General features: G+C 44.9%; 1 protein-coding gene across 2 annotated transcripts in view; it reads right to left on the bottom strand.

Annotated features, from left to right (window-relative positions):
* The window catches only part of MAML2 (mastermind like transcriptional coactivator 2), a 224,908-nt gene that overhangs the window by 75,135 nt on the left and 135,102 nt on the right, over positions 1-14,671 (bottom strand). The gene's annotated exons all lie outside the window — the stretch shown is intronic.

Here is a 14,671-nt window from a genome sequence, read left to right as displayed (position 1 = left end):
TTAGATAGCAGAGACTAATGCAGTCATGAAATCTGCCCTTGTGCCTCTCCAGTGCTGCAGGATTTTCTCATGATTTTGGTATATGATCCAAAAGACCATTTTTCACTGCTGTAGAGTCCAAAAGTCCTAGGAAATATTTTAATGGCACACATGAGATCCAGGCATCCCGATCTCACATAGGTTTATACTGGCCAGAGATGTGTATCATTAAAGATGTTAGAACTTAACTTGTTCAAAACTGAAAATGAAGCCACTGGAGCCATGTCAGGTTATGTCAGCCAAGGGTCTGGTCAGCAGAACTGCTACCTTGGACTTCCAGAGGGCAGACTTTGGCCTGTTTAGGAGACTGGTTGGCAGAGTCCCTTGGGAGACAGTCCTGAAGGACAGAGGAGTCCAGGAAGGCTGGACATTCTTCAAGAAGGAAATCTTAAAGGCGCAGGAGCAGGCCGTCCCCATGTGCCGAAAGACAAGCCGGCTGGGAAGAAGACTGGCCTGGCTGAACAGAGAGCTTTGGCCAGAACTCAGAAAAAAAAAGGAGAGTTTATGACCCTTGAAGAAGGGGCAGGCCACTCAGGAGGACTACAAGGGTGTCGTGAGGTTATGCAGGGAGAAAATTAGAAGGGCCAAAGCCCAACTAGAACTTAATCTGGCTACTGCCATAAAAGACAATAAAAAATGTTTCTATAAATACATTAGCAACAAAAGGAAGGCTAAGCAGACTCTCCATCCTTTATTGGATGCGGGGGGGAACATAGTGACATAGGATGAGGAAAAGGCTGAGGTACTTAATGTCTTCTTTGCCTCAGTCTTTAATAGAAAGACCAGTTGTTCTCTGGGAACCCAGCCCCCTGAGCTGGAAGACAGGGACGGGGAGCAGAATGAAGCTCCCCATCATTTTGGATTCCCCATCATCCAAGGGGAAATGGTTAGTGACCTGCTACACCACTTAGACACACACAAGTCTATGGGGCCAGATGGGATCCTCCCAAGGGTACTGAGTGAGCTGGCAAAAGTGCTCACCAAGCCACTTTCAATCCTTTATCAGCAGTCCTGGCTAACCGGGGAGGTCCCAGTTGACTGGAAGTTAGCAAATGTGACACCCATCTACAAGAAGGGCCGGAGGGAGGATCCGGGGAACCACAGGCCTGTCAGTGTGACCTCAGTGCCGGGGAAGGTTATGGAGCGGTTCATCTTGAGCGCCATCACACAGCATGTACAGAACAACCAGGTGATCAGGCCTAGTCAGCATGGATTTATGAAAGGCAGGTCCTACTTGACCAACCTGATCTCCTTCTATGACAAGGTGACCTGCTTAGTGGATGAGGGAAAGGCTGTGGATGTGGTCTACCTAGACTTCAGTAAGGCCTTTGACACCGTTTCCCCCAGCATTCTCCTGGAGAAACTGGCTGCTCATGGCTTCGATGGGCATACTCTTCAGTGGGTAAAAAACTGGCTGGATGGCCAGGCCCAGAGAGTTGTGGTGAATGGAGTTACATCCAGTTGGTGGCTGGTCACAAGTGGTGTTCTCCAGGGCTCAGTTTTGGGGCCAGTTCTGTTTAATATCTTTATCAATGATCTGGATGAGGGGATCGAGTGCACCCTCAGTAAGTTTGCAGACGACACCAAGCTGGGTGGGAGTGTTGATCTGCTCGAGGGTAGGAAGGCTCTGCAGAGGGACCTGGACAGGCTGGATCGATGGGCCGAGGCCAACTGTATGAGGTTCAACAAGGCCAAGTGCCGAGTCCTGCACTTCGGCCACAACAACCCCATGCAGCGCTACAGGCTTGGGGAAGAGTGGCTGGAAAGCTGCCTGTTGGAAAAGGACCTGGGGGTGCTGGTCGACAGCCGGCTGAACATGGGTCGGCAGTGTGCCCAGGCGGCCAAGAAGGCCAATGGCATCCTGGCCTGGATCAGAAATAGTGTGGCCAGCAGGACAAGGGAAGTGATCGTGCCTCTGCACTCGGCACTGGTGAGACCGCACCTCGAATACTGTGTTCAGTTTTGGGCCCCTCACTACAAGAAGGACATCGAGGTGCTGGAGCGTGTCCAGAGAAGGGCAACGAGGCTGGTGAGGGGTCTGGAGAACAAGTCCTCTGACGAGTGGCTGAGGGAACTGGGGTTGTTTAGCCTGGAGAAAAGGAGGCTGAGGAGAGACCTTATCGCCCTCTACAACTACCTGAAAGGAGGTTGTAGCGAGGTGGGTGTTGGTCTCTTCTCCCAAGTAACAAGCGATAGGACGAGAGGAAATGGCCTCAAGTTGTGCCAGGGGAGGTTTAGATTAGACATGAGGAAAAATTTCTTTAGTGAAGGAGTGGTTAAACATTGGACCAGGCTGCCCAGGGAAGTGGTTGAGTCCCCATCCCTGGAGGTATTTAAAAGACGTGTCGATGTGGTGCTTAGGGACATGGTTTAGTGGTGGACTTGGCAGTGGTAGGTTAATGGTTGGACTTGATGATCTTAAAGGTCTTTTCCAACCTAAATGATTCTATGATTCTATTCTATAATGTACTGCCGGATTATTTTCCAGAGATGTATATTAATACGTTAGTTGTTTATGTCCTGAAACATCTGCTATAAAACACACAGTCCATGCAACACTGCTCTGAGAACTGTAACTCTATTTCCTTTCCGTGAATATTTACAGCAATACTTTCATCTGCTCACAAGCCCTGTGGGCCTACCGAAGGAAAAGAGGTTCACGGCCCTGTCCACCTGATGTACACCCATCTGCCACGGTTGTACACACAAATTCCCACCCCGTGCACACAAAACAAGGGTGTAGTCCCACAAACTGAAAAGTTTGGACTTGGTGCAGATACCCTCAAGTAGAGTTGCTTTGAATTTCAAAAACATGGTTCATAAAAGAATAGATCACTTTTAAACAAGCACAGCTGTCATATCTTTAGCTCTGCACATTAAAAGTGCACACCAAGCACTAGACACGGTGAACATGCATGCACGCAGCCCTTGCTCAGTCGGCACACATGCTGTCACTGTTTCAGCTGTGAGCAATGTCAGGAAACTCCACAGGGAAACATGGCTCATCTTCTGCCTTTCTGTACTTGGGAAGAAGAGCACCAGCCTTGGAGGCAACAGGACAATGTCATCTGACAAATACCTGTGTGTGCCAGTGAGAAAATGGCACGTGTACAAACTGTGATACCTTGGGAGCCTGTGATGGGCAGAGGGAACACAGAGAACTCTAATTTTCCAGTTAAGTGAGGAAGGATTATTTATGAGATCTTCAAATCACATTCTTTGTACCATGCTGTTTCATGTACAGAAGTCCATGGACACCTAATACTCTGTTGTGGCCCCCATTCCCCTCAACTTCAGACTTATCTATAGGTAAGAGCTCTTCCTAGATAACTCCAGGTGTGAACACTTTTATTCTGGTGTGAATACCAGTGAGTTGCTTGTGAAGAGCTCAACTGACAAATATGTATTTCCTCAGTACTCACCTATCCTTCCATTGCATCAGCAGGTCACTGAGTTTACCCCTTAAAAATAAAGCTTGTAATTTGTCTCTCTGACATCGAAAATCTCATCTCGTATGTCAAGTTAAGTTTCCAGCGTAGCTTTTGAATCACAGATTCATGTTTTCATTTCATAAGGACAGACATGCTGGTGCCTAGTTGTACAAGTCCTCAGACTTTGTGCCTTCAAGAGTAACTAATTGTCATTAGCTGACCCCTGGGGGGGGAGTTTTGGGCGGTCACTTGCGAGGTGCATGGACTGTCTTTGGTTAGCGTGTTCCTTGTGACACATGAGTCACTGTACTTTCCTTTGCAAAAAAAACGGTAAGCTGCACTTCCTTTTACCATCATCTTTGCTGTCAGTGTGTTTATTAGAAATCATTCTCGTGCCCCCAAATTCATCTTCCTGGGAAATGGGGAAGTCCCCAGGTCATCAGAATACATGACTTGGCAGCATGTTTTGCTTTCAGACATGCTGCTGACAGAGAGGTTGAGCAGATAATGAATAATATATCCTCTGCATATGTATATGCTTTATATATGTGGTTAATATGCCTTTCTGAGTTAATTTTGCTTTTGCTTGACATTTGGAATCAGAGGGAGCTGTTTAAAATGTCTTCAGATTTTCAGAGCACCTGCACCAGGCTTTCTGATACAATTAAAAACGCAGGTGTTGCACTGTGCTGTGCATAGTAGCTGCTTTTCTTTTGCATTTGAACTAGCTGCTAGCAGATCCGAGTGAGCTGTGAAGTGGTTTGCCTGCTGACGTGCACAAGTCAGCAGCAGAGCCTGAGAGAGCACCATGATATCCAGACACATCCCTTAGCCAAGCGGACCCTCCCTTGACATGGGCTGGAGGACTTCTGGTTTCATGACATCTGCTCTGCTAAAGTGCCCGCCAAAAAAGGCACTATGTATTTCTACAGAAGAAGTAACAAGTGCTGGCTTATCACATCTCCCCCCAAACCTTGCGAACACTGCCCTCTGAATGCTGACACCACCTTGGTCAATAGATGTCCCCACCTTAAAGCAGTAATGAGAGCGAGCAAGGCTGCAAAGGCGCAGGGGATTGACTCTTGGGGGACTTCACTGAGGCTGCCGAAAAGGTCCTGCTTTCACATCCCCCATGAGTTAGGGATGTGGAGGGCGAGGGCATGGGAAGGATGTGGCAGCCCACAGGGATGAAGCCCCCTCTCCCTCCTTGCATCGAGCTGTTACCAATTATGTGTCAGGGCGGTTCGCGGGGGACCGGTCTGTGTTTGTCCAGTGAGATGAGCAGTGTCCATCACAAGCCTTTCTGTCTTGCTATTTCATCTGAACGCTGCCTTCTACGGGGCACTGCTGCCCCAGCATTACACGTTTTGTTTTCAGAAGGGTTCGATCACTCAAATCTTTGCAGTTTTCTAGCAATCACATTTTTCAACTACTGATTGAAAGTCAGTAGTCGAACCCTTTTTCCCCAAGCAAAGCACAGGCTCTTCAGAGGGTAAAAAAAGAGCTTGCCAGATTTCAAGCTCCATCTCTTCCAATTTGCAAGCCAGGATTGATTTGGGTCAGTAAATGTAAAGCAAAAGTTCCTATAACACACAGGCACATTCCTCAGATCAAACGGGCTCACGATTACACATCTCAAACTGCTTGAACTGCGTAATACTGAAAGGCTCTGTGATGGGAAATGAGTGACATGACAGTAAATGGGAGAGGAGGAAGCCCTCCATGCACAGCTCCATCCCACTGGTAGGTGGGCAGCGCTGTATGAACCATCAAAGAGTACATGTATTTCCTGGCAGCCTGTGTTATTGTAAGACCTTTTGCTGAGCCGGCTCTGGTGAGTCAGCATGCATTCACACACTTACAGCCAGCGAGTGCTGGATGCGTTGATCTTCTGAAGTTAAAACTGCACGGGCTGAGCCTCTGGAGATCACGTTTGCAAGATAGCACAGTGCTGTTACTGGCCAAACTGCTCAGGGACGTTAACAGTGGAGGGCAAAACTCTAGAGATGACTTGGTCTAAACGACCCAGTGTGACATCATGTCCTGTGCAGAGGGACAATTAATTTCTATTTAAAACTTATTTTGAGTTTTAAAAGGGATTTAAGAGAGGCAGCTCTTCTCATTAGAGAAGCTCCATGACACTAGGCCAAATCAGCAGGAGTACCACCAAGCTAATAATTAGGGCTCATCAAAACCTGGTATCAAATCATTTCTCTTTTGGCAAAAAAAAAAGTGGCTTTTTCTTCACCTTTTTTTTGGTTGAAATATTTTACTAAATGTAAAACTAGAGGATTTTGCTGAAAATTAATTTTTTTTTTCTGGCTCAAAAGTTTTTTCAGAAAATGGAAACAAAAGCTTCTTTGGTGCAAAAGCACAATTTGTCAATGAGAAATTTTAGAGATTGTTTTCTCCAAAATATCCTTATTTAACAATATTTTTATCACATCTTTGATCCATTTCTGACATTACCCATGTGCATTCACTTTGTACTCCTTTTCACAGGGACTCTCCAATATGGCCAAGAAAAGAATTTGTCTGTGGCGGCAGGAAATTATAAGGACTATCTGGTTTCACTTTCATTGAAAGTCTTAGTTTTTGTGCACTTCAGGCAGCTTCTTCAGTTGGACTTCCTTTAGAATTTGCTTTTTACTTCATTTAACAATGTGTAGGAGCACAGCGCTTGACAGAAGTCCTAGGTTAACTATCCAGCAGCCTTGAGTTTCACAGCTCTCAGGACAAGTAAAACACAGCCTGTTCCTCTGACTTGCCTGAGTATCTCCACAGTGCCTGCAGATCTCCAAAAAAATTCATTTCCCAGTGCAACCCATCCTTGGCCTTGTACAGAGATGTTAGTAACACATCTGACTGTCATCTCAAAATGTTTATAGTTAGATACTTAAGACTGGACCAAAACGCCAAAATGCTCCAAACAAACTACAGAGAAAATATCGGAGTGCGTTAGTTTTAGGTCTCCACTAATCCTTTTTAGCTGAAGACGTAAAAGGAAGATCACTTACCACCTTTGTTTTCCAAACCCTCACATTTTCCTACTACGGTTTGCAGCTTGCTTAGCTTGTGTGGTGGAACAACGGGGCCGAAACTCGTAACGTGCTGCTCACTTAAACCCCAAGTGATTATCACACTTTGTGAAGCAGGCAGTGCAGCAGCGTTAGCGATTCATGTGGAGTAATACTTCTGATGTTAAAAAAGGAGCTTTGGATTTTATGCTTTTAATATAGAAGCAGCAGACAAATCCACTTTAAAAGGTCCCTTTTGGACTTCTAGACTTTCTCACAATATGTGCTGACTGTATCTATGGCTGCACTGTAAACAAAATCCTTCATGTATCTGGGGAGGGGAAGGGGTAAAGGAATTACATGAAAAATACAGAAAATATTCAAACAATGAAAGTGGCCAAAAAAAGAGACTTCATTCCAAAGGAGGAAAACATGCTGAATGCTACTTCTTATTTATGCTGTGAAAGCACCTTTGCATCCCAGGGCTGGACCCAGCGAGCCACCCCTGGGACTTAGGGCCTGATCCTGAATGACAGCAGCTCTCATTTTCGAAATAGTGGTTTGCAGCGTTTGCTGCCAGCCTTCTGCAGTGCCACCTCCTGTGGTGTCCGGAGCTGAGACAAGCTGGGGAGTGCCTCTCCAGACAGGGATTGGGGTTCACCAGTGCAGAGCGTCCCTGTTGCAGGCATCTCCCCAGCGTGCAGGAGGACCAGGTTTTCTTAGCCCTATGGCCAGACACGATGGTCGTGGTGACTCACACCATGGTCAGCTGCGGAGCCACCAAGGTGCCCCGGGGCTGATACAAGGATGAGGAGGGGCCGCTGCCCTGAGCTGCCACCTCCGGGGCCATCACAGGTCCTAATGCCATGATCACACATGCACCCTCATGGCCCATTTCTGACTACAGACATACTTTTTAGGAACAGGCAAAAGGGCTCCCATTACCGCTTTTTCTACATATCTCCTGAAATCTGGTGGCTCTGGCTGTTCCCACTCTTCCCCACACCCAGGGCATGAGGCTCATCCTGATGTCTCTCCTGAAGATCTCAATAGCACGGTCCTTTTCTGAGCGCCTCTCCCCAGCCCCTCTGCTCTGCACTTTCTTTGCACAGCAAGAGGATATTTATTTTTAATCTTTTGTCTTCATCTGCAACTTCTACCTGACATGGCTGAGGATGCAAGCATGACAATTGTCTTCAGAGAGATTTTAGCACTCCAAGTTCAGAAAGTCCAATCTGCTGGATGGTGCTGATCCGGGAAACAACATTAATTTTTCATGCAGGACTGAGTGACAGAGCTGAGGCCCTGGGTACACCGCACAATGGGGAACAGTGCTGAGAGCTGGTGTGTCCTCCCAGCATCGTGGCTGGGTCAAGGCAGTCCTACCATGGTTGCTAAGAGCTGCGCAAGAGTAGCAGATGCTGTTTCCCACTCCAGCCTGGTTTGCACAGGCTCAGCTCCAGGTGCCTCCTGCCGCCTGCTCTGTGTCCGCAGGAAGGGAACAGACCACTCTCTCTGAGCAGCGAAGAGGAGGAGGTGCAGGTGCCTTCAGCCCCACACTGTCGGTAAGCACAGCAGCTTGAGCCAGCCTACCTCCACTCTGCCTCACTCCTCTCCCATTTAGCTAATCAGCTCCTGAGACCACTCTGATCACAAGGAGCAAGGTTTGCTGCCGTGAGATTTTTGTTCTACACATCCCAAACCTTCCCACTGCTCATCCCTGTCTTTCTGATCATAAGCTCTTTGGGAAGAGACTCGGTGTCTATACAGGGCCTCTTGCACTGTCGTCCTAGCTCTGGTTGATCCTTAGGCATAAGCACCACTGTCAATAATAATGCTGACTGAGAGGTAACACAAGTTTTTGTCCCTGTTTACTGTAATAAGTGCCACTAAAATTGAATTTATAGTAACAAATAAGGATGTTCCTTGGCTGACAAGTATCCACTTAATTCTCATTAGCTGGGAACAAGGCTGGAATAGTAATCAGTATGTTAGAAATCCCACACTTTACCTTCGCTTATGGAAAAAATTACATATCTTGCCAACTGAACATACCAACCTAAAAAATGCATCCATATTATTCACAGTGTACTGCCTAGAAATATAACATCAGGGCTTTGGTCCAAGTTGCTGAAGCACAATAATTATATTTTTTATGTAGATTTTACATCTGATGGATTATAAAATATGATGTCTAGCCACAGTCTTTTAGAAGAATAGGAACACAGAGAAACAATAGCACTTTAACTAGGTCAAGATTGCTAATCAGAATGTAGCAGTCATTACTGTGTGCAAAACAAATAGGCATGAAAGATCTGTATTTCTTATCCTGCAAGCTGTGTATCTGTCTGCTGGAGAAGTCTGTTCTGTTCTTTTTTTTCTTTCTTTTTTTTTTAAGATCCTTTTCAACCATGAATAAATTAACAATCACTTTATGTGAAATCTACAGAAATTTATGTCAACGTTTATTACCATGAAATGTGGAACAAAGCATAATGCAACCTGAGCTTTGGGAAATGCGACTGCTTAACTGATCCTATCCTGATGAGAGGGAAATATCAAACGCATTATAAATGTTGACAGGATGATCAGGCATGTAAAAGAGGTCATCCAACACCACCTTCCACATTGTTTTCCAGTTTCATAAGTCAGCTTAAAGTATTAAAAACACATACTGTCTTGCACAGGAAGCTCCTGATCCTTAAAAATGTTGCTGCTGTTACTTGATTTGCCTTTTAGAGATCAATAGCATAGCAGATTTCACCTAAGGAAACGATGCTGAGAGCAGTCTGGTCCTGGTTTTCCACCCAGCATTGCTTCCAAAATGGCTGTGCAAAGGCTTTGTAGCTTCATTAGAGCAGATATCCACACCCACACATGGGCTTTTATTACCTGACTAAGCACCCATCTCCTCTGCAACACTCTGTATCAAAAGTTCAATCAATGGAGGAAGACAGCAGCCATCCATCCAGCCTTGGAAAATAAGGAAATATTTAGACTGTTTCTCTCTTCCTGCAAATCAATGCGTCACACAGGACACTCACGCCAACTGTTTGGCCTTGAGGTCTTCTGCAGGGTAAGTTACAGTTCACAGGAGATACAGTCATCACTTGTCAATTGAGGGAAAAAAGATCCCTTCAGCATATTACCCAGTCATGCTTCCAGCATCAGACTCTATCAGCCAGGACAAGGAGGGCCTGCTTCAATGAGAACTGCCTTCCATCACTGCATCAACTAAGACTCTTAATGAGCAACTGGCAAAATGGCTTCTTGTTAGGAGGAAGGAGTCCTGATCCTCTGCCAAAAACTTCAGTGGATAAGTGACATTTAGGATCAAATTCAGGCCTGTGGTAGGAGAAAGTCTCTAACAAGGTTGCTGCATTTGCTTGATGGCTGGGTTTGACCTGTATTAGCATCTTCCCCCCGCCTCTCCCCATCATGCACGTTCACCCCATTAAGAAGGACATAAAGTAAAAGCAGTACTTAATAGCCGTTTTCAAAACTTTCAGCTTAAACATGCAGTGTCAGGACAGGCCAAGTGCACTCCACCAAGAGTTTGAGCTATATGAGCAGAACAGGCAAAAATTTAGAGGTTTTGGAGACAAGTGACAACAATGATTGAAAAGCTTTGAAGATAGTCCTATGAAGAGAATGGACAATAGAAGGGACAAATAAAAGACAAAATTATTAAAGTTTATATAATAAGACTCTAACAGATTAACTGCAGATCAAGAGGGTATTTAGCAAATTTGAACAGCAGTAAATTCAATCCCAATGAAATGATAAACTTTTTCTTCCAATGTGGGTAGAGTCTGAGGAACTACATGACAGACCCAGAGCTCAGCAAGATCTAAAGACGGACTGAGCATTTGTTTGGAAATGGGAAGATGCTGACTTATGAAAGGTGATGATAAAATATTTAGAAGGGTATGTGAAATATTAAACATCAAGGTTCAAACCAGTCTATGGTTCATGGAGACTGGCTATGGTTGTCAGTGGGCAGGGGAGAAAGAGGTAAGGGGGAGGAGTGGTGGGTTTTGCAGGCCTATCAAGGTGATCATGTATCTTCCCCTGATATATTTGTCATTGCTATCGATGAGATGCTGCAAGGGTTTAGAAAGGACACATGTCCAGCCATGTTTCACAACTCCTGTATTTCCAACACTTTAGAAGTCTGGAAGAAAACTGTAAAAATGGGAGTCATTTGACCAGTATGTAAATGTTTACTACTAATTGTACTCCTGAGTTTCAGTTTTAGCCTGAAAACACAGACAGAATGACAGAACAAGAATGAATAGTAAAAATCAGTTTGAGACAATGGAAGATCATTAGCAGGTTACAGGAACCCCGCATGCCTTATTGTCTTGGACTAGCACATGTTGCTGTTTGGGTGATTTTTCATTATTTGGTCTTTCTTTGAGTACCATCTTGATGATATTTTATGAGAAGGTTGAAAGAAACCAAACCCAAGAAAATGGCCAGAGAGGGTGAATGGAAAGGTTTGGAAACAAGCAACCACCCAGGAAGGAATGTTCCAGGAGCTGGAAAAGGTCAGTGTGGATAGAAGGGACCAGGAGCAGTCCGGGGTAAGAAAAAGGCATCTACAAGCTAAAAAAAACCCCAACCATTCAGGTACTGAAAAGCTTACACAATCATGCTTAAAAGGAATGTGAGAAATGACAAGCAGAGTGGAGAGGATGAGTAAAAGATGTTTGCACAAGTAGACAAGTCAAATGCATGGAGACGACTCTGAAGAAAGTGAAAATAAGTTTTTTGGCTTTCTTTTTCCCTCTGATTAGCAAAGAGAATATTTGATAGTACAGAGCATCTAGCAAAAGCTTGGCTTTTGCAAAAAGATTTGCTTTGGCAAAAAGAGATGACATTGCAATAGGGTTCACGTGTCTCAAGATCTGTTGATTCTGCACCAGATGCCATCATCACATGGTTCAAAATGTAATGTTGAACAGTGTTATGCTGGTCACTGAATAGGTAGGAAGAGTATGTGAAGACCAAATCTGGTGCAGGAAAGGTATAAAAAAAGGAAAGAAAACGCGAGAGCTGTGCCTTGGCCTGTCTGTGGGAGACAGGCTCAATGGCAGTGCCCTCAGCAACCCTCAGATGGACTGAGGAGAGGCTCAAGGAGACAGTGTCAAGGCGGGACTTGCAAACCTCCCCAGTGATGAGGTGACGCAGTTTGCACACTGCAGCCTTTCAGCTCCTTTGTCCTGCCCCTCTGAGGCAAAGCCCTGCTGCTGAGCACACACCGTGGTTTGTGGCTTGGAGCAGCAATGCCAGTGACTAAGACGGTCAGTGCAATCCCCTGCTGCAGACGCTCACATCTCTGCAGCCATCCAGTCTCCTAGGAGCCTTTGTACTGAATGCCTTTATCCCAGCTACAGCTGTCTTCAAGGGGATCGTTGGTCCGATGAGACACAGTGGGATGCTAAGCAGCTGATGAAGATGCTCCTGGTAGTTCTGAACAGGAGCCCATCCCCGCCAGCTACGCATTACATCTCCTGTGGTGGTAAACCATGAAGGGTCACCACAAAACTTTCAGATATTTTTGGCCACTATGATAGTTTTCAGTGAATGGGACAGGAGTGGATTCATTACAGTTGATGCTTCCTATATGCCATATTGCCTATGTGCGCCAATCACTTGTTGAGTGAATTCATGCAAATAAAAACAGCACTGAAAAATGAGCAGTTCTAGGCCTCTCAAAGATAACAGCCATTTGCAAAGTCCTATTTTCCTCCACAGCAGCCTTGAGCCTGTTTCTAGAGCCAACTGAAAATTCAAAATGAGAAAAATTCTCTGTTTGGCAATGACTGAGTGGAATAGCATCTCCTTCCTGACACAACACACTGTGACAAGGGGACACTCCTGCAAGACTGGACACAGGTACCACAACCATCACAAGAAACAGCATTCCTTTGGCTATACAGTGAAAATGGCTCAGCCAAGGACTCTAAGGAACCCTCAACTACAACTGAGCTTTGTCGTATCAGTCTTGCATCACTTTTGTAGCTTACACGTCGACGATGCACCAGGTGTGGCCAGGAGCAGAACTGTTCAGCTGTTCTGCTGACTTGGATAAGGGAGTCAGGGCACCTAGAGTAAGTCCCCACCAAAAGTCATGCAGTGGAAACCCTCTGCAGTCGTATAGCTCCATAGCGGGGTCTCTTAAATTCCATCTCTGCAGACCACTAACACAATAGAAAGAGAGTTCATTTGTTACTTGTCCATTTACCATGTTATTCACAGAAAGAAAATAAAAGTATTGTGGCAAGGGTCTTAGTGGAGAGTTCCTTAGAAGACCTTTAGGATCATAAAATGACGTAACTGTGAAGGGACCTCTGGACATCGTGTGGTCCAGGCCCTGCTGAAAGCAGAGCTACATCAGATTGCTCAGGACATTGTCCAGGCAAGTGTTGAATACATCCAAGGATGAAGACTCCACAACCTCTCCGGGCCCCATTCCAGCTCCCCATTTTTTCCTTACGTCTAGTTAGCAACTTGTGTTCCTTGCCTCTCATTCTTTTGTTGTTCACTTCTAAGACAGATCTGGTATGTAACTGGAAAACTTTGAACGTAGAGTGAATGGAGGAAATGTATAAATTTGACTTGTCTCCAAGTCAACAATATATATGATGAGGGAGGAGGAGGAGATGAAAGCCATAAATGACAATGCACTTGAGAAATGTCAATCTCTGTTTCTATGCAGATTCCTTCAGGGAAAGCATCAGATCAGTAGCTTTTAAATGACATAAACAATCAAAGGCTTGACCAAGCAAACTGATTCTGCATCAGACGAATCCGAGTTACTAAATGATGCTTTTCCTTAAGCCCGATCTAAAGTCCATTGAGATATCCAAGCCTTTAAATGGACTTTGCTGGACTTTGTTTGTGTCTCCTTGATTATAAGGTTCCATGACAAGGACTTTATCTCTATATATTTTTCCGAAAAATACTCTTCATGCATTTAGACACTGTCAAACACATTAATAACGAGCCCTGTTTTCCAGCTAAATTCCAAGAGACACCGATGCACATTCAGCACCTCTGAAAAGCAGACATCTATTTAGGTGTCAGAATATGGATCCCAATATACTTTAGAAAATACTAGACTGGATAAAAAATAATTTTCCATTTTGATAACTAATGTGAAACCTTTCACCTTTACAGCACCAGTTAATGGTGACTGGAAATCATTACAGTCGAAGGGCTGCACAGCAAACTGCTATATATGAAACTCTGGAGGTAGCAGACTGGTTCCTAGTGGACAAATGACCACATCATTCTTGGTGCTAATTAGCTCCTTTCACCCTTCGTATGCTCCCCTTTCTTTCATAAGCCTTAGCTAGGAAGCTCTGGGTCAAATGTGCTCAGAGGACACTCACCAACATTCTACTCTCAGAAAAACTGATGAAAAACTCAGGGTTATCAAAGCACTTCAGTGAAAATTTGCTTGCGTATTACTTAGACTAGACTCACTTTGGTAGATATATATTTATTGTCACTTATGGTGTGGGAATACACATTTTATAGCCTATTAAAATATCTGCAAAAATTCAAAGAGATCTCTGTCTAGAAAAAAAAGTCTTACTTTGTTTGCACACAGACTTCTGTCTATGGTGGTCTGTACTTAGGAGAAGCCTTTGGAAAGGCAGGCCATGAAGTCTTGCTTGGGACACGGACCAAATCTGAGCAGTCTCCAGGGCAGTTGTTGCTCTGGCGGGCACGGATGAGTTAAGTCTTTAGGTCATCAATCAGGCACCTTTCACACACACTTTAAAAACCAGAGGTGGGAAAGTGTTTTGTCACGTTCCCCAGTGGAATTCAAATTCCAGGGACCCCATATATGCTGATATTTGTCTGCATACATGTCCTTGTCTGTGAATCTGTACTGAAGCCCGATGCAACAGTGAGCCAAATTTTCTGTTGCTGTAAACAGATGCAGCTACACTGACCTGTATCAGTGTTTTATTAAGAACCAGCCCTGGAGCCTGAAATCTGGATTATGAACCCGCATTTACTGGAAGTGCAGATTGCAGCAGGAACTTTTGTTGGATGTCTATTGCAACAGACTCCTCGCTTCTTTTTAAAGTGCCTCTAGTGTTGCAGGCTTTTACTAAGGGAACACAATGGAGCTGGCAGGAAAGCAACAGCTCTTCACCATCTCAG

Source organism: Aptenodytes patagonicus, chromosome 1 (assembly GCF_965638725.1).
Source record: "Aptenodytes patagonicus chromosome 1, bAptPat1.pri.cur, whole genome shotgun sequence".
In the NCBI taxonomy this organism is placed as follows: Eukaryota; Metazoa; Chordata; class Aves; order Sphenisciformes; family Spheniscidae; genus Aptenodytes; species Aptenodytes patagonicus.
The sequence above is the reverse complement of the archived record's forward strand: the minus strand, read 5'-3'. Positions and strand labels throughout refer to the sequence as shown.